The following is a 19,717-nucleotide window of genomic DNA, read 5'->3' as shown; positions in this document are numbered from 1 at the left end:
GGGCCCTCGTGATTAACTTACAAAACTGCTCTCAGAGACCTCGAGGTCTCTGAAAGCTGCTTTGTTAAGTTAATCATGAGGGCCCCAGAGCCATACTGCGCTCTGGGGCCCGAGTTATTAACTCAGCAAAACTGCTCCCAGAGACTTCCAGGTCTCTGAAAGCAGCTTTGTTGTGTTAATAACGCTGGTCCCCAGAGCCGGCCTGTGCTCTGGGGACACGCGTTATTAACCTAGCAAAACTGCTTTCAGAGACCTCGAGGTCTCTGAAAGCAGCTTTGTTAAGTTAATAACGCGGGTCCCCAAAGCCGTCCTGGGCTCTGGGGACCCGCGTTATTAACTTAACCAAAGCTGCTCCCAGAGACCTCGAGGTCTCTGAAAGCAGCTTTGTTAAGTTAATAACACGGGTCCCGAAAGCCGTCCTGGGCTCTGGGGACCCGCGTTATTAACTTAACCAAAGCTGCTCCCAGAGACCTCGAGGTCTCTGAAAGCAGCTTTTGGTTAAGTTAATAACGCTGGTCCCCAGAGGCTGTAAACGCCCGGAGACAGCGTTATCATGTTAGGAGATTTCTTCTCGGAGGTCGCGCTGCCTCTGAGAAGAGATCTCCTAACTTGATAACGAGGTCTCCGAGCTCTTACAGCCTCGGAGACCTCTACTGGCAGTTTTTTTTTTTTTTTAATATGCAGTATTAACACCGCGGCTCTCAGAAGCCGCTGGGGAACACCCCGGCGACTTCTGAGAGTCGCGTTGAAAGTTTAATTAGAGAGAATGCCGTGCGTGTTTCTGAGAGCCGATCGCTAGCCGCCAAAGTGCGGCAATAGTTTACAAATGTTTAGTAATGGCGCGTGGGCGCCATTACTAAGCATTTTTAAATGCATTTGTTTGTTTGTTTGTTTTTTAAAAAAAAAAAAAAAGAAGAAGGATTAATGGCGCGTGGCCATGGTCTGTGGGGCCCTGACCACGCGCGCTAGGGCCCTAGGGGCCCGTTCACATATATAAAATAAAAAAAATGAATAGCGTTTTGGGGGCCTTGGGATTGGGGCTCCCAGGGTCCCTTAGGGCAGCATTTAAAAAAAAAAAAAATACAAATAAAGTTTGGGTGGCCATGAGGGCCCTGAGCACCAGGCTCATGGGGCATGCTTTAAAAAAAAAAAAAAATATATATATATATATATATATATATATATATATATGGCAAGTGTGACCAGGATTTAGGAGACCCTGAAGTCTAGAACATTTTAAAAATAGAAAATCACATAAATTAAAAAAAAATAAAAGCTGTTGAAATAAATAAAAAATAATAATGATTAAAAAATAACTATCCCTGGTAGGGAGCCTCAGACCCCTCAGGTACCCCACACCACTCACCGTAGTTCAGGATGGCATTGGATCTGATTTTGTTGCCCTGAAAAACCCAGGCCCTCACACATGTTGCATCCACATCCGGCCATTTTCTTTTTTTTTTTAAAACAAAGACTGTGTGGTGTTGGAATTGGCTCAGCTTGGAGGTTAGACTGAGCTCCGCCCCCACACATGGTTCACAGCCTTGTTCAGCTAAGGTGAAAACCAGGCATGGCTCCTAGGATCCGGTTTCCTGGCTATGTTTTATAGAGACAATCTTAGAGCTCGTATTATGCGCCAAAAATTTGTTTATTAAACCGTGTATAGTTTTTGAGAAAAGTTTTACAGTTGTCAATATGTATTTATACTTACAGAACATAGGGATTCAACAATTTGAATCTTGATATATATATGTATATATATATATTTATTTTTTAATTACTTTTTTTTTTTTTTTTTTGTTTCTCAAATTTAAAAAACAAAAAACAAAAAAAAAAAAAAATCAACACTCAGTGTGCTTTTATGAAGGGTTCTGACCTAGAAGATGAATTGTGGGGTGCTTAAAGGTAAATCTGTCTCTCTTGTACACAGGACTGTCAAGAGTCTGGGGAATCCCATGTGGAAATGGAGACCGTGCAGCAAGGTGAGTTACAGGCCCTAGGTCGTTCTGAACGACGTTGTCAGGAATGTTATTTTTATTTTACTGCTAATGGGAACCCATGTGTTTGCATAGGTTATGATGCCGAACTCAGGTGTGCACTTGCCTCTCTCCAACAAATCCTTCATGTTCAAGATGGGTCAAACACCTTGTCACAGGATAACGTTTCTGCAGGTAAATATTAGGGTTCTTTTTGTAACCCCCTCTGAAAACCTAACAAGCCCTACAATCAGACCTATATTTGGTCATCTTAGTGAGTTCGTATAGTCTATGTATTATCTTGTATGTGTAACATTATTTTTTATGTTTTATATCCCGAGGGGTCCCTATGGATGAAGCGATCCGGAATTTTGATGCAAAGCTTAAAAGCCAGCCCCGCAAAAGGAAGTCCCCTGGTTCTAAGGACGGCCCGCCTATTAAGAAGGGCCCCTCAAGCCGAAAAACCCAAGGTGATTTTTAGAAAATGTAGAGTCTGATGTATACTGTCCTTAGTGTGTCTAAACGTCTTTCACACCCACCGGTATAGCAGCTATAACTAACCCTAATATGTATTTTGCTATCTTTACATCCTAGAATCATCACCCCAGAGCTCCGGAGACGCTGGCCCTCAGCCTAAGCAGCGGATGTCGTCTTTAAAGGTCTGCACTGGGACTGCTCAAAACCCCACCGCGTCATCGGTACACGTGAACCAACCCGAACATCAAGACCCACCCTGCAACCTCTCTACAGCCACCGATCATGGTCCAGGTACAACTCTTAACGGCACCACACCAACCGTCATAAAGGGAATGCCTAGTACAGCGAACACTTCTGCAACAACTATCCCGGGGATGGGGCATGGACAAATGGACATTATCGATCGTACAACACCAAACGCCCAACTGTTTGTACCGTGTGAGGTCTCTGGAGGGTCCCCAAAACAGTGCAGCAGTCCTAAAATAAATCGGTTGTCCTTAAAGAGTCGTAGGAAGAAGTTCCAGACCCCTGAGCTGCAATCTGGACCTTTAGACCTGTCTTTTAAAAATGTTGTTAAGGTACAACCGGTTCCCCCTAGGGCCCAGAGTTCTAATACCGGGGTGTCTGGCCACACCCTAACCCCTACAGGGTGTACAACTATCCCCTCTGTGTTATATGACCCCTCCTTGGAAAATGATCACCCTGCAGAGGATCCCTACTCCCACTGTATAGAACTTCTTAAGGCTCTAGCTGGTACTACCCAAAGTTCTGAAGCCCCGGCATCCCCATGTGATACTTCTAAGATGATCCCCTCAGGGTTACAATCAGTAGGGTCTCAATCAGTAGCACCCAGCCACAACACTGCCTCTACATCAGCGGCCATCCGTTATTGCGATAAACATTTAACCTCCCCATGTCTGATGTCCCCCGATACACCCCCGGGGGCATACGACCCCACCAGTCCTTCGCCAAGTGCCTGTGCGCAGTGGTCTTCACCATCCTCATCAATATACCCCGACAGCAGTATAGGGTGTAGCGGAACGCAAAATCAGAGTTTTGGAACACCCTCGAGCGATGATCAGGGCTCTCAAACTCCTGGGTGTTCACACTGGAACCCTGTTTTTACGTCCCGCTCTGGTCCATCAACAGTGAGTGGTGGTGATAACGCCAGCCATTGTCCTATAACCGGGGTGGCTCAGGGAGTTGGCAATCATACCTCTAATGTCATAAGTACGGGCCTTGAAACCAACCTTTCAAACCGTACTAAAGTTCTAGACAGCTACATTAAAGAAATCCACCAGTCGTTCAGACAATTAAAATACCAGCTCCGTCTAAAAACTTTAAAACTGTGTAAGAACGACGGTAATATAGGGGCATCCAGAGCCAGCATAAAGGCTTTAAAACAGCTGATGGCTCGGTGTAGAAACACAATGGCCCAAACTTGCGCTTCAACAGTTATAGCCATGGGTAACATACCATCATGACTAGGCGCGCGTACATACACGGGGAATGTTAGAGCTACATTTACCAGTACAATGGGCCGTAGGTCTAAATATGAAAAGAAGCCACAGCACCTGCTTAGTAGAGCTCTAAGAGTTTTACGAGCGCTCAATAGTCAGAGGTCATGTCAATCCCCAAAACCAACACCCATAAGACCTCAAAATATAGAGTTAGGAGGTGCTGATGGTCTTTACAGACCCTCTGGGGGTGACGGTCCGAGCCGTCTCAGCCTTAAGCAGTCTGAAGGAGCCCCATCCGAAGTAGGTGTAGGGTCAGTGTCACCCTTTGTAAAAAACACAGATGTTGTTCAGATCGGCGGGGGACAGTTACCAAAAACCAGATGGGCCCATAAGAAGCCAAAGTGGCTTGGTAGCTCTAGAAAACGCAAGGTTGTAATAAAAAAGTTAAAGAAAGCCAGACTCTGCGTTATCAGAAGGTCTAAAAACACATCTACATCTAACCATACCCCTGTGAGCTCTCCAACAACCAGTAATTCTCAAACTGAGGCTTCAGAACCAGTATTTATGGAAAGTGTGAGACGGTATAGTTGAGTTGTAGAGCGGTTTAACGCTACAGAGCACTATGAGGAGTTTAGGTTTGTTAACCTAGATCGCCTACACTCCTCAGATCATGGCATTATAGCTATACATCAGGCTGTGCAAGCGCTAATCGAACGATTGTTACACGATGTGGGTCCTAATGATTTCTTTCAGATGCGTTTTCAGGGACAGGGTCTCAATAGTCCCCTGTTCACCAGACGGTCATCTCGGGATGTGTTTGACGCTGTAACGTTTTTAGAAAACCTATCTAAACTTTTACAGAGCAAGGCTGAATTATTGGCGTACGGGTCCTTTAGAATCATCGCCCTCGTTGTTAGGGGTCGCGAGGGTGGTGCTTCCAGAGCCTTAAAGAGCGTTATGTACAGTAAAATCATTGGAAAGAAATCTCGGTGGTTGCTCGATTTTAATACCGGAGCTACCAACATGTGTCTGGCCGCAAGCATTGCGGGCCTATTGATGGACCGCTCTACCCCAGACGCCGTCATTATGTCGATGGCTGTAGCGGCACATGAGGCACTTCAGATACCGACTGACAAAATGGTCGGTTTTGGGGATCTGGGCCTTTTTGAGAATCACTTTGCGTGACGGTTAAAGTTCTATACCATGCCGGTTCTTGGAAGTACTTCACTACCAATGAAGGTGTGAAAAACAAGACCGTGTATGTGTTGCATCATGAAAACCACTTTTACGGTGTCTTGAACCTGAAGGGTTTTCTAGGGGCCAAGTATGTGTGCGAGCATTGCGATCATATATACAACAATCGGACCAAACACCAGTGTGAATTTCACTGTAAAATGTGTCAGAGGGACGGTTGTGTCAATGACAATGCTCAGAAAGTGAACTGCACAAAGTGTAAGCTGTTTTGTCGGTCGCAAGACTGCTTAATCACGCACATCGGCCTAGCCCAATGTGTTCTTAAAGCCGACTGTGGGACATGCGGTCGCTATAAACCTGTCGACCACAAATGTAAAGGCATGGAATGCCCTAGGTGTACCGCTGCTTTTATAGCCGGAACAACACATGAGTGTTACATGCTCAGAAGTCACTACCAGAAAAAAACAGAAGACTATATCGTATTTGATATAGAGTGTACGCAAGAGACGGGTGTGCACCAGCCAAACTATATTTACGCCCACCATCTAACAGGTGATGAGAGCTGGGAGTTTGAAGGACGGTCATGCGTGAATGATTTCCTCATCACGTTCATGCAACCTCGATACCAGGATTATACATTTCTGGCTCACAACTCCAAAGCATATGACTCATTCTTCATTATCCGTGACCTGATACATGAAAAGCTGCCCATTAGTCTCATAACCCAAGGTTCCAAACTAATGCTGCTTAAGGTTGTACCTTTTGACATTAGGTTCATAGACACCTTGAATTTTCTGCCCATGAAGTTGAGCAAACTGCCAAAAGCCTTTGGGTTTGAAGGCTGTAAAGGTTATTTCCCTCACTTTTTTAACACCTGGGCTAATCAGAATTACAGCGGCCCTATGCCTCCGCCCGACAATTATGGTTGCGCGTACATGATGCCCTCTGAAAAAGAGAGTTTTCTACAGTGGTACAATGAAAACCGTGAAAAATTGTTTCATTTTCAAACTGAATTGAAAGCATACTGTCAGGCGGATGTTATGATATTGCGAAAAGCATGCAACCTTTTCAGAGATATTGTGGTGGCGATGACAAAGCGGGTCCTGTTTGTTGAAACCGAATCACTCAAGAGTCAAGAAAAAATAACTGTATACCTGGACCCATTTCAAAACATTACTCTGGCTTCAATGTGCATGTCTATTTATAAACACATGTTTTTATTGCCTGGAACTATCACCTTAGTACCACCTAACCTCTATAACGGCAAGCAGAAACGTTACTCCACCCCCTCTATTCAGTGGCTCATGTACGTCTCTGCGAGTGAGAGCATCTTCATTCAGTACGCTTTGCAGGGCGGCGAATACCGGCTGGGTCGCTACTATCTAGACGGGTATGCATTAATTAACGGTGTACCAACGGCCTTTGAGTTCAACGGGTGTTTTTACCATGGCTGCCCTCAGTGTTACAAGCCCCATGAGTTTAATAGACTGCAGGGAACCACGTTTGAACATCTGCACCGCAGGACTATGGCGAAGGCGCAGTATATTGAGAGTTGTGGGTTTGTTTTGAGAACTCTATGGGAACATGATTGGGTAACTGAGCTATCGAAAGATGGTGAACTGAGCACTTTTATTAAGAGCCAGCAGTTACCTTCACCGCTGGAACCTCGTGACGCCTTATTCGGTGGTCGTACAAACGCCATTCAATTGTACCGTGTAGCTGGCCCTGGTGAGAAAATACATTACTACGACTTCACAAGTCTGTATCCGTTTGTGAACAAGGTGAAGTTGTACCCTATGGGCCATCCTACAATCATATACCGGAACTTTAAACCTCTCAAAGAGTACTTTGGAATCATTAAGTGTCAGATTCACCCACCGCGGAAACTTTACTTTCCGGTGCTCCCTTATAGAGTCGAGGGTAAGCTAATGTTCCCCCTATGCCGTACCTGCGCTGAAAGTAAACAGCTTAGCGAATGTCTGCATAGTGATGAGCAGAGGGTGCTGGAAGGGACATGGTGTACCATCGAGGTGCAGACGGCCCTAGAGAAAGGGTATCGCCTAGGTAAAATCCTGGAAGTCTGGCACTTTCCAAACACAACAACCCAGCTCTTTTCTGAGTACATCAACTTGTTTCTCAGAGACAAGCAGGAGGCCTCGGGGTATCCAGAATGGTGTGTCGATGAGCCCTCAAAGAAAAAGTATATCGCTGATTACAAAGCTCACGAGGGTATTAAACTGAGACCTGCGTTCATTAAGGTTAACCCCGCCCGCCGTCAGCTAGCTAAGCTCTGTCTCAATTCCTTGTGTGCAACGTACCAATTTGTCAAACACATCCATCGTCACAGATCCAGATAAGCTTTTTAAGTACATATTCACACCGGTTAATGACATATCCAGTTGTGAATTTATTGACGACGAGACGGCCGTTCTATGCTGGAAATACGCCAAAGAGTACCCCACAACGTGTAACAATATAAACATCTTTATAGCCTGCTTCACAACCGCTCACGCCAGGCTAGAGCTTTACAGGTTGCTGGACAAGCTTCAGGAACGGTGTTTGTACCATGACACTGACTCGGTTATCTTTGTGAGTAAAGAGGGTGATGAAGATCCTCCGCTGGGTGATTATCTAGGGGATTTGACCAGCGAGCTCGAAAAGGGGGAGTATATACAGGAATTTACCTCATCAGGCCCTAAGACGTACAGTTATAAGACCTCAAACAACAAGGTTTGCATGAAAGTCAAAGGTATCACTTTAAACGTCAACAATACGGTTAAAATAAACTTTGACAGTCTGAAGGGTCTGGTGCACGAATACTCCGCCTCGAGCGATCACAAAAATAGCAAAGCCATTGTTGTAAACCACCCGAGCATTGTCAGGTCCAAGAAAAAATGGGAAATTACAACCCAACCTATGTATAAAACCTTAAGAGTAGTGTTTGACAAACGGGTCCTCACATCGGACTACAAAACACTGCCTTACGGTTACTAAAAGACATTAGAGGCTCGAACTCCACCCAGACATGGACACTAGACTACAACACCCATTCTCCTGCGTTTTAGCAGGTCCCTCCAATAGCGGTAAAAGTTTTTTTATAAAGAAACTGCTAGAAAATGCTCCCGGTGTTTTATCTCAGACCCCTAACAACATTGTGTGGCTTTATTCATGCTGGCAGGATCTTTACACAGAGCTCACCCTAAAGTTCCCCCACATTCGGTTTATAGAGGGTATCCCCGATAATCTCAAAGACGATGATTTGCTACCAAAACAACTTGTAAACATGGTCGTGGTGGATGACCTCATGCGTGAAGGCGGGGACCACCCCGAAATTGAGCGGGCTTTTACGCAATATTCACACCACCGTAATCTGAGCGTATGCTATATAGTGCAGAACCTGTTTTACAAGGGCAAGAGCAGCCGGTCCATAACTCTCAACCCCTCATACCTGGTCTTATTTAAAAACCCCAGAGACAAACTTCAGATCTCAATTATAGCTAAACAAATGTACCCCGGAAACACCCTGTTTTTCATGGAGGCCTTTAACGATGCTACAGCAAAACCCCATGGTTACTTACTGGTGGATTTGAAACCCAACACTCTTGAAGACTACAGACTACGAGCCGGCATACTGCCACCTGACTTCCCAGTCGCCTACACGCCTAAAACAATGCCCAAAACCTATAAAAAGAACAAGTAAAAAGATGTTTATAACATTTACACTCTAAACCTTGTAATATAAGGACCCCACAATGCCTGCGAGGTTGCGGCGTAATTTAGGCCTTCTAAAAATGTTGATCACAGCCAGCCCCTCTAAAAGAAAAGCAATCCATTGCGCAGCCTCGGACGACCTAGTGGCCGCCATTTCAGAAATAGCCCTAAACACCCTAAAAGGTAATGTCCCGATATCAACGAGCCAGTTCCGCGTTCTGAAGAAGAAGCGCCACATTATTAAGAAGCTCAGCAATAAGAGGGCATCGCTCCTTTACAAAAGAAAACTGTTCAAACAGTCAGGAGGCTTTATAGGGTCGCTGTTAGGTATAGCTATACCCCTAATCACAGGGTTACTGTTGAGGTCCTGATGGAGCACGCCCACAAAATGTACCTCGTACCACGGCAACAGCTGGAACATCTTGGCCCTTCTAACACGGATGTCTGGGACATACGCAAAAACGAAACGCAGCGTCTCGATGCTGAAATCAAAGCCATTTTGAACCGAACTGATTTAAAACCCCACGACAAAGCAGGGCTTTACTCAGGAGCCCTTCAAAACTTTCTACAATACTACAATCAGCTAACCTCTGAAAAAAACAAACTGACGCTGTATACCCCAGATGCTGAACAGCAGCCAGGACCCTCTACGGCGTCTCAAGACATAGGCCCCACAACCACAACTGATGCCTTTGTCTTAGACCTTTTAAAAAATATCAGTCAGAAATATAGAGGGGCTACTCAAATGTTGCTCAGTAAAATGACTACTACTAAAGATTTGACCACCTGGAACGACCGGGGCGAATTCGTTTACAAAGGGCAGCCGGTTGCTGGTTCCCATATGTATGATCTGGTCCGGGGTCTCACACACGGTAAAACCCTATCGACACAAGACGCTCCTAGAGGCTGGGAGAAGTTCCTAAGTGCAGCTGCGGAACTCAACATTCCCTCCACGATTATCGGTAATGCAGAGAATCGCCGTAAGCTTGAAAGATTAAATGATCCGGCCCCAGGTGTTTTTACAAGGAGCCCCGCTATATCGACATCACCTTTCTTTCCACAACTAACACCCGTTCGGAACAGTGCTGCTCTTCCTATGGAGCCTAAAAAGAGACTATTCAAAATGAACACCTGGCTACCGCTCTAATTTTGCACACCTGTACAGTTTTTGTTAAAAGTTTTACGGTTCGAAAAATTGTGCTTCATTTTATATGTTTAACCTTGTAAATGTTAGTGTTGAAACATGCTTGTAATAAACACTTTTAAATTTTCATCAGTAGTCTGCCATCTTTTTGTTTATAAATGCTTTGAAAAAGTGCGCAGTGTGACTTAAAAAAAAAATGCCAAGGATGAAAGCATGTTTAAGATGTTTTTTATTTTAGGCACACATAAGTACAAATAACAGCTTTACAGTACCTTACACTTTTGACAAAGACCATATTCTGCTTTAACAATGTGCGACATTGTCTTGGAGTTTTCATTCACATATTTCATAACAACATCATCGTTGTTTACTAGATCGTCTGAGTACAGATTTAATTCATTTCTAAACGTTATACCTTCCGACATTTTACTAATAAAGTATATACAATGTTCCCCACATGTGATGGCCATAGGATCCTGTACCCGAAGTTTATTATACACAACAGTGGGTGATGCTTTTTTTACATATTTGAATATCGGCTTTGTATAAATACTATGCTCAGGGAATTCGGCTAAACTATCAAACACTATAACCTTGTCCACATCCAGAAACACGGCCGCCCAATGTGCACCACCCCTGTAATGGGGATCGGTGTTAAAGACAAGGGTGCGGGCCTTTCTGGACCTATCTTTTCAGGTAGTCCATCGCTAGGGTATACCCCTAGAAAGTATTTCTTAGCATGTTTCTGTCTACTTAAGAAGTCCCGTATCTCCGTAGTGTCCATTTTATATATTTAAAAAAAAAAAAACTGTTATTTTTGTATTTTACACTCTTTCAATGGTAGTCAAACATAAGCTGACGGGCGTGGTTGATCTGGATAACGCTGTCGAATACCGAGAACACAACCATGTTCACATTGGCCGCCAGTGCCTGTGTAAAACGTATTTCCGCTTTTAGATTTCCGTTTTTGATCAGGTTGTAATGGTCGCCGTCTTCCATGTCAGGCGTCAGGTCGAACGCAAACAGAGTGTAGCCGGCAGCATACCCTTCTCTTGAAACAACTACTCCAGAGTCCCTCAGCTGTTTCCCCATTATCGAGACCAGTCCTAGATATTCCCGGACAAAATTTGATGTTCCAAAATTCGGCGTGAAAGGTTTTGCGGGGATCACGGCGCCCTCGTGAACCAGAGCAGCATAGTTGATATCATAGTGTTTGAAGTTGAAAGGGTTTGAGTTGTAGACGCCACTAAAAGCGGTATTGTCCACAAACCCTATGATGATGAGTTTTGGTAATTGCCCCAGAAATAGATTCTGCTGCTGCGTTAATCGGGTTCCGGCGGGGATGCTGAATATCTTCAGAGCAACTCTTTCAATGGCATACTTGGCGTTCGATAATTGTAAAGCTTCAGCATGGGCCAGTCTGACACTTGGGGACACTTTCACTCTCTTTACAAACAGGCTCGCTGACAATATAACCAATTTATACTGCTCTGCATCACCGCTGATGAGACAGAAAGCGTCTTTGTTACGATTGAGTTTGATCTTAAGATCGATACCGTTGACTAACAGTTTGTCTTGGAAGAAAAGGTCTGAATGTACCCGCCCTAGGAGGTCAAAATGCCTACTGCCGGCGACGAAGCGGGCTCTTTTTTAAATCCCTCATTGTCCCCGTCCAAAGCCGTGTTCTCCAAATGCGCTTCGGTATCTCGGTAGAAGAGCCCCGCTGAAAGATGTGTGTCCAGCGCATCGCAACTATAATTTAGAATACTCTCTATGTAGGCCCTGTAGGCATACATGTTATCACTCTGTGTGACAAGGCGATCGCCTAGGTTAATGTCCACTTGATTAAACATTGTTGCGATGGGGTAGGCTATCGGGGCCACTCTAGCATCATCCTCGATGTTGTCACCGTTCGCTTTGGTTATTTTACAGACGAGGTGCAGGAGAGTGTTGTTGAGATCAAGGTACATATCCGTGGACCCCGACACATAAAACTCTATCGGTGCAAGGGGTGTCAGAGCGGCCATCGGCGACACTTCCATGAAAAAACTGTTTTCAATGCTAGTCTGTGTGGGTTTGAGAGAAAACAGATCTAACTCAGATTTGGCGCATTCACCCGATGCACAGTGTACGAAGGCCATGATCGATGTTTTAAAAAATATTCGCACTAGAACGAGTTCTCTTCTTCCTGGTCGATCTCTTCCGTCTTACGGCTCTTCTTTTGTGAGGGCCTTTTGAAGTAGTCCGGCGCTTCTTATAGGGCCTTGGTGGACCCCTACGCCTCGAAGCCCTGCGCTTCCTTTTAACACCACCATGCGCTTTATACAGCAACCCCGCTCCTTCTTGGGGCTGTCTATTCATGCGTTCGGCTACCGCAGACGTTACACTACCCACGACATCCTGGCCGATGTTTGTAGCAGCCGCTTTAACATGAGGTTTTGCAATTTCGAACCCTCTTCTCAAAAAGGGCATGGCTCTCCTAAACATGCTCCGGAAGAAACCACCCAATCCCGCCCCATACATAACCGGAGCCCCTTGAAAGTAGGGCTGGGGGCCTCCATACCCTGCCTGAACTCTATAATAGACCCTGTACATAGAGGGATCCCCGTAGGTTTTCATGATGACCATTGCAGCTGTCTAATAGTCACCTTCGCGCCGTGGCCTTAAATGAAGCTTGACAATAACTTTCCCGTATTTAAAGGCAACCGGCTCCGACTGATCGTTGTACACCATGATGGTTATAGTGTCAAAAAGGTTTTTAGAAATTGCAACATAGTCGAGTTTGTGATGTTGTATATTAACCATTGTGTTATTTTCGCCCTGCACAGGGACCCACCTCAACAATGGTGAATAACTGTCCCCGACCCTCTGCGGCTCTACAATATCGCTATAAACGTAGAGTGTATAAAATCCTCCGTTAATATCGGGACATGTAGGGTCTGGATCCACCTGCCTTTGCTGATGTTGTACGGTCCCTAAAACCCGTTGTAATTTGCCACTACATTTAAACACAGTACTGAGCTCTGGGGCTTTAAGAAACACTTTTCTTCTAACGTAATCCAATACCAGATATATATTCGCATACGTCTCGATGCTGCCTATAGATTTGTTGATGGCCTCGACTACCGTCGCTACGGTGGGGTAATAGCCGTGTGGGAAAGACAGGTGATAGGTCAGGGTATCCTGAGGGCGCTTTATATGAAATTTAACATCGGCCTTTGTAAAGGTATTCCAAGTTCTAGGGTACTGTATTTCCGTTAGTGCCACCTCCCACGGGCCTTTCAAATCCACTGGTTTTGCAAGTTTCACCGTATAACTCGAAATCTGATTGTCTGGGAACATGTCCTTCGAAGCATTGGATGGCAGCGTGATATAAAAAGGGGAGTTCTCCATCATGGCGCTTACAGCTTGACCTCACACACCGTGCAATGAGCTGGCCAGGACCCAACTGTTAAATTTCTGGTGCCACCCACGCCATTTGACCAACGCCTGTCTCCGGGCACCGCTCCCTTTCCTTTTCAGAACCTTTTCAACCCTGTACACCCTGTTCGGATCGTAGGGCACCTTTTGCAACTCTTCGGTGTAAAAGACACCCGATACCTCTTTCCCAGCGTAGTCTTTTAACCTGTAAATATATATCCCTTCTTTAAGCTGCACACTTTCCACTATGAATATCTCATCGCTGAATGTTTGCTGGTAGCCTTTGGTGAAGACCCCCTTCAACTTTGAAACCCTGACATGATCCCCTTCTTTTAAATTCGGTTTCTTGACCTTCGGCGTGAGACGCCCACCGTACACCGTTCTCCACACCGTTAACGAATTATCCCTTGTTACCTTAAAAGGGGCCATTTTGATTGTCCTGTGGTAGGTGGCGTTATAAACATCTATAAAAGCCTTTAGAACATCCATGTATCTGTAGGTGTTGTTGGCGGTGAAATAGCGCCACATCTTCGACTTTAAAGTACGGCTAAAACGCTCTACAACAGCAGCCTTTACCTCTGTGTGCGTTACAAAATGTTGAACAGCGTGCTGGTCTAATAATTTTTGGAAATGTTTGTTTAAAAATTCCTTTCCGGCGTCTGTTTGTAGTTTCTGGGGCACACGCCCGCTAGCGAAGATGTCTTTAAAAGCAGATGTAATGCTGGTACCACTTTAATCGTTTAATGCCTCTGCATAGGCGTACTTGGACAAGACATCTATGACGGTTAATATATACATGGCGCCATCGTTATGTTTTGCTAGATCTTGAAGACTGATTATGTCGGCCTGCCACTGATAATCGAGCTGTGCGTTAACAACGGTGGCCCTCCTCTTAAAGCGTCTCCTGGCAGGTTTGTGCAGCGAATAAGCCTCTTCCCCCGCTAACCAAGTCTTCACACTGGCACGTTTTACAGATTCATTTTCAGCTCGAGCCCTTCTAAATAGAGCTTCGGAGCCTCCGAAACTTCCAACCCCATGTTTATCGTAATAAAGCTTCCTTAAATCCGCATCCGTCATGTTGTCTCCCACCAACACCACGAAATGAAAGACGCCTGTTTTGTGTAAGGTCATTTTATTAAACATGAAAAACATAAAAGTGCGGCTGGGCTACACAACCAACGTGTATTTGACATTTTGTGCTACATAGCTTATAGATGTCATAACGCTGGACCGCTGTGGTCTTTTTACAATCGTATACATAGTACAACACCCCCACCCCTACACATGTTACTCAGAGCATGTCCTTTTACAAACCCTAAGCGCCACAAATTTTGATATTTTTATAGCTATACTCTCAATAGCTCTAGACATGACTTCCCGCTCCCCACGCCTATAACTCTGAACACTCAGGATACTGACAGAATTCAACAGTTCATACAGTTCTAGCCAGGACCATTCAGAACCTTTATTTGTGAGATAATCTTCAGTCATGTTCTCCAAAGCCTCGTGTATCCCCGTCTCAGGTGAAAGTCTTAACTCTCGATTGTGATCTTTGTCCGATGTCCCGCATTTAACAGATGCGTTTAGCCGTCCATTGATACACCACTTGGCGATACACACATGACTGCTACATTGCAACAAGGCCGAAGGTTCCGAAATGTTCAGATACCGCAGAGTCACAGGATGTATTTCAGCTATTCTTTCTTTAACCAGCACAAAAATCAATCTCCCAATACAGATGTAGCCCGGGTGTAACTCATAGACATCTTGCATCTCGATACCCGGATTCCCCGCCTAAAAGTGAGTAAGTATGGAGCGTTAAGTAACACATTTATGGTCTACTTTTTTTTAAAAAAAAATTATTTATTTTATTTTATTTTTTTAAAACAGCTTTCGTGGGGCTAAAGACAACATTCTTCTGTTTTTATAATAAATGTCACACATATGTCTTTCTATAACCCGTTCTAACATACTTATGTCAAAGTGGGGACACATCCCATGCATGCGGTCGAGTTTTGAGCAGGGCTCAGCAGCGTATCGGATCTCATTGACAGCCGCAGCCAAGACCTTAATCATATCACTGTGGACACCTTTCTTCACAGCAGACAGCCCATACACAACCCTTAACAACTTATATACCCGGTAAGGGTCTATCCGACTACAAATGTGGCAAATTATTCTTGCTGTGTATGCATCGTATAAACATTCATGAGCCTCCTGTTGAGGCTCATTAATTTTATGCCCGTAACAAAGATCATAATAATCCCGTTTAACACATGCGTTCACAGCGGCCGCTGCAAAACCTTTAACTGGCCATATGGTGGCCCAGGGTACGCCCGGAGCTTCCTTTTCAAAATCGCGGCTAGTGTAGGTGCAGACACATTTCTTACGAGGCTCTTTGTTCTGGCTTGTAATACTTCCAGACTGTCTGGAACAGCATAAGCAGTAAATATTTACGGCGTTAACCTTTGGAGTTGACCCTTCTAGAGGCTCTCTTTCTTCAGCTACGTTCTAGGGTTCAAACAGAAAGCACAAGGCACATTATTAGTTAAATGTATGACATTACAGTATACAGGCATAAAAAATAAAAATAAAAAAACTGTCATTACCAACCTCCATATTCGCATCACACTCAGAGGCTCCTCTGAAATCCTGGGAGTCGCAGAGGTCCATTGGGGTAGAAACATCGCCGGAGCTTACACCTGACGGCTGTACAATAACGGCCTCTGACTCGGGGTCCTCCTGTACGCCCATGTCTTCATAGATGGGCGAATTCGGTGGTGCTACACATTCTTCAACATCTTCAATGTCTATGAAGTTAGATGAAACACTTAATTCATCTTTCGAGGCATTGCTGTCGCTGTCGGCCCCCTTAATAGGGGATATCTGGGTCGACACATCCTTGAGGTTGAGCTTTTCAAGCCGATAGCAAAGTTCCTCTTCAAAACCGGTAACATCGGTATCTTGGGTGGCAGGGACACCCTGTTGTGCATTCTCATCCATCGTAAGAGGGGCTAGGGTCCGGTAATATCTACCAATAGTGTTCAGGGCCCCTGAGGAGGCGGCTTTTCTTGCGATCGGATTGTATCTCTTCATGGCACCTTGCCAAACTGTTTCAGCCCTGGTTCGCGGTTTGACAGCCGGTTCTAACCAGCTCCTTATATGCAACATTTAAAAAAAAAAAGGGGGGCTAACACGTGACATTATGAGGGCACATCCCACTTGACACCCCCATGCACACACGTCACTTCCGGGGAGGGCTTTCAGGGACACCGGAAGTCCCTGCCACCGGAAATGACGTCATATCCGGGGGGCGGGATAACTGTCACTTTTAATATGATGATTAAAGGTATCCCTTCCTACTACTGGTGGTAGTACTAAAAAGAAACAAAATATTTAATCTCTTTAAGAGTGAGTTGAAAAATGGAGACAGTGAAAGAGAGCAATATGTAAATGTGTTTACTGAGAAAGGCCAAATCACTTTTAAATAAAAATATTTGGAGTCACGCACCTGTCATGAACTTCAGTGGAGGGTATGCAACTCCGGCGTAGTTTTAGTGCCACGAAATACATACATAGACCATTTGAACTTTTACTTTCAGACAATAGGTTTTTTCACAAGTTAATAAAACTGCTGGGAAACCAGAAAAAAAGTAGTTTTCTGATAGTGTTAGTGGAAATTGTGGAGTCGCAACGCCGCAGCATATCTTGCCGGCATGTATTTCCGGAATCTCAGTGGATACGTCACTCCGGCGTTTTTACAAAGAAAGTCAGAACACCATGACAAACACTTCTAAAGTTTATTCTAAGGGAAGAGGTTTAGTAATAGTATTAAAAAAAGACTATAGGTAATGAGATTATATATTTGAAAAGTTATTTTAATATATTTTACGGAGTCGTGACCTGAGCGCAATGGAGCCGCACACAGGTCGCTCATCTCATGTGTCACAGTAAAATAAAGTCTCGGATAGGTGGAACACCTTTCTTTCATATACACACAGGAAGGTCCCACCCATTTTCCCCATCATTTTGGATGTGCCTACATGTGTGCACATTGCTCATAGAAGACTGGGACTTTATATTTTGGCTGGTGCTTTTTTCTTTACAGAAGAAGAAGAAGAAGACAACGTCTTGGTGGAAGAAGAACAACCCCCGCCCCAAAAAAAAAAAAAGAAAGCATTGCCTGGAGTTTTTTTTACCGTTCAAGAGTGAGAAAAAAAGGTAAATGAAAGGAAGGTGACCTGCACTTTGTGCCAAAAAAGTTATTTCGCAAGTCAGTGACAGAAAATATTCCTGCGGTACTTTGAGTGTGTATAAGAATCTCAGAAATCTACATGCAACTCGATTGGCGAGAGCAGAAAGGAAGAGGCTGGAGACTGAAGAAAGAAGGGCGCCGTCTTCTAGCAATGAGCCAGGAACATCTTCCTTCACAGCTCATGTTACCAATGTGCCACCTGTTATACCGGAGTTTTCCAACGTTGGAATATTTTGCCCTAAGTGTAGAGCTAGACTGAGTGTAGGAGAGCAAGCAGTCCCTACACTTGTGCAGATAATAAATGCACAACATTGTTAATTTTTGTATTTTTGTTTTGAATACAAGCTAAGTTTGTTGTTATTATAGCTTGTTTAAAAGACATTGCCTTTTTTTGTGTAAGGAAAATAAAGGACCCAAAAAATTCAAAATAGTTAAAAACCACAAAAAAGGAAAAAATGGTTCTTTTTAGAACCACTTACTACAGTTAAAGAAAGAAATGTTATATGTTTTATGTGTGTCTGTAATACTGTAAGTGTTGTGAATAAGTGATTAAGTGTATGAATAGTGTATTCTTGAGTAAGTATGCACATCAGCATTATATACATGACTGGGTGCATTAGTAGAGTATACATAAGTGATTTAGGGCCTGATTTATACTTTTTTAGTGCCGCATTTGTGTCATTGTTTGACACTAAAGCGGCACAAACTTACAAATTATAACTGAATTTTGTAAGTTTGCGTCACTTCTGCGTAAAAAAATTATGCAAATGCGGCGCTAAAAAAGTATAAATCAGGCCCTTAGTTTGCGAGTTGTTCTATAGGTTCTATGGTTGCATGATTAGGTGTATGGGTGACTACAACTGTATGCATATAGCTATATGGGTTAGTGTATAGATGCATGAGTGGGTGTATAGGTGTGTGAATGGTTGCATGAGTGACTATATTAGTGAGGGAATGAGTGCATGAGTGGCACTGTGGGTGAGTGACTGGGTATTTGAGAGGTTGTATGTGTGAGTGAGTGAGTGAGTGTGTAAGTGGCTGTGTGGGTGCATGAGTGAACGTATGGATGTATATATGGTGTATGAATGGCTGTATGGCCAAAGGAATGGGTACAGGAGTGGCTGTAAGGGTGAGTGAATTGGTGCATGAGTGACTGTATGGGTGAGTGACTGACTGCGTAAGTGGCTGTATGGGTGAGTGAGTGGGTGCATGAGTGGCTATATGGATGACCGACAGGGTGTATGAGTGGTTGAAGGGGTGAATGAAGGGGTGGATGAGTGGCTGTATGGTGAGTGAATTGGTGCATGAGTGACTATATGGGTGAGTCACTGGCTGTCTAAGTCGCTGCATGGGTGACTGAGTAGGTGCACGAGTGGCTGTATGGGTGAGTGAATGGGTGCATGAGTGGCTGTATGGGTGAGCCAGAAGATGCATGAGTGGTTGTATGGGTAGGTGACTGCATAAGTGGCTGTAAGGGTGAGTGAGTGGGAACATCACTGTCTATGGGTTACTAAGAGAGTGTGTGAATGGTTGTAGGGGTGAGTTAGTGGGGCATGCATGACTGTATGGGTGAGTGAATGGGTGTGTGAGTGGCTCCATGGGTGAGTAATAGGGTGTAGGAGAGGCTGTATGAGTGAATAAATAGGTGCATGAATTGCATGGATGAGCAACTGGGTGTATGAGTGGCTCTATGTATGAGTGACTGGATACATGATTGGCTGTATGGGTGTGTGAATGGGTGCATGAGTGCTTGTATGGATCAGTGACTAGATTTGTCAAGAAATGTATGGGTGAGTCACTAGGTGCATGAGTGGCTGTATATCTGAGTGACTGGGTGTGTGAGTGAGTGTATGGGTGAGTGAATGGCTACGTGAGTGATTGTATGGTTTAATACCTAGGTCCCCGAGTGGCTGTATGGGTGAGTAATTGGGTGCATGAGGGACTGTGTGGTGAGTGCCTGGGTGCATGAGTGGGCGTATGGGTGAGTCAGTGGGTGCATGAGTGGCTGTATGATGAGGGATTGTGTGCATGAGTGACTGTATGGGTGAGGGATTGGTTGTGTGAGTGGCTGTATGGGTGA

Source organism: Pleurodeles waltl, chromosome 5, assembly GCF_031143425.1.
Source record: "Pleurodeles waltl isolate 20211129_DDA chromosome 5, aPleWal1.hap1.20221129, whole genome shotgun sequence".
NCBI classification, from domain to species: Eukaryota; Metazoa; Chordata; class Amphibia; order Caudata; family Salamandridae; genus Pleurodeles; species Pleurodeles waltl.
Note: the sequence above shows the minus strand (reverse complement) of the source record.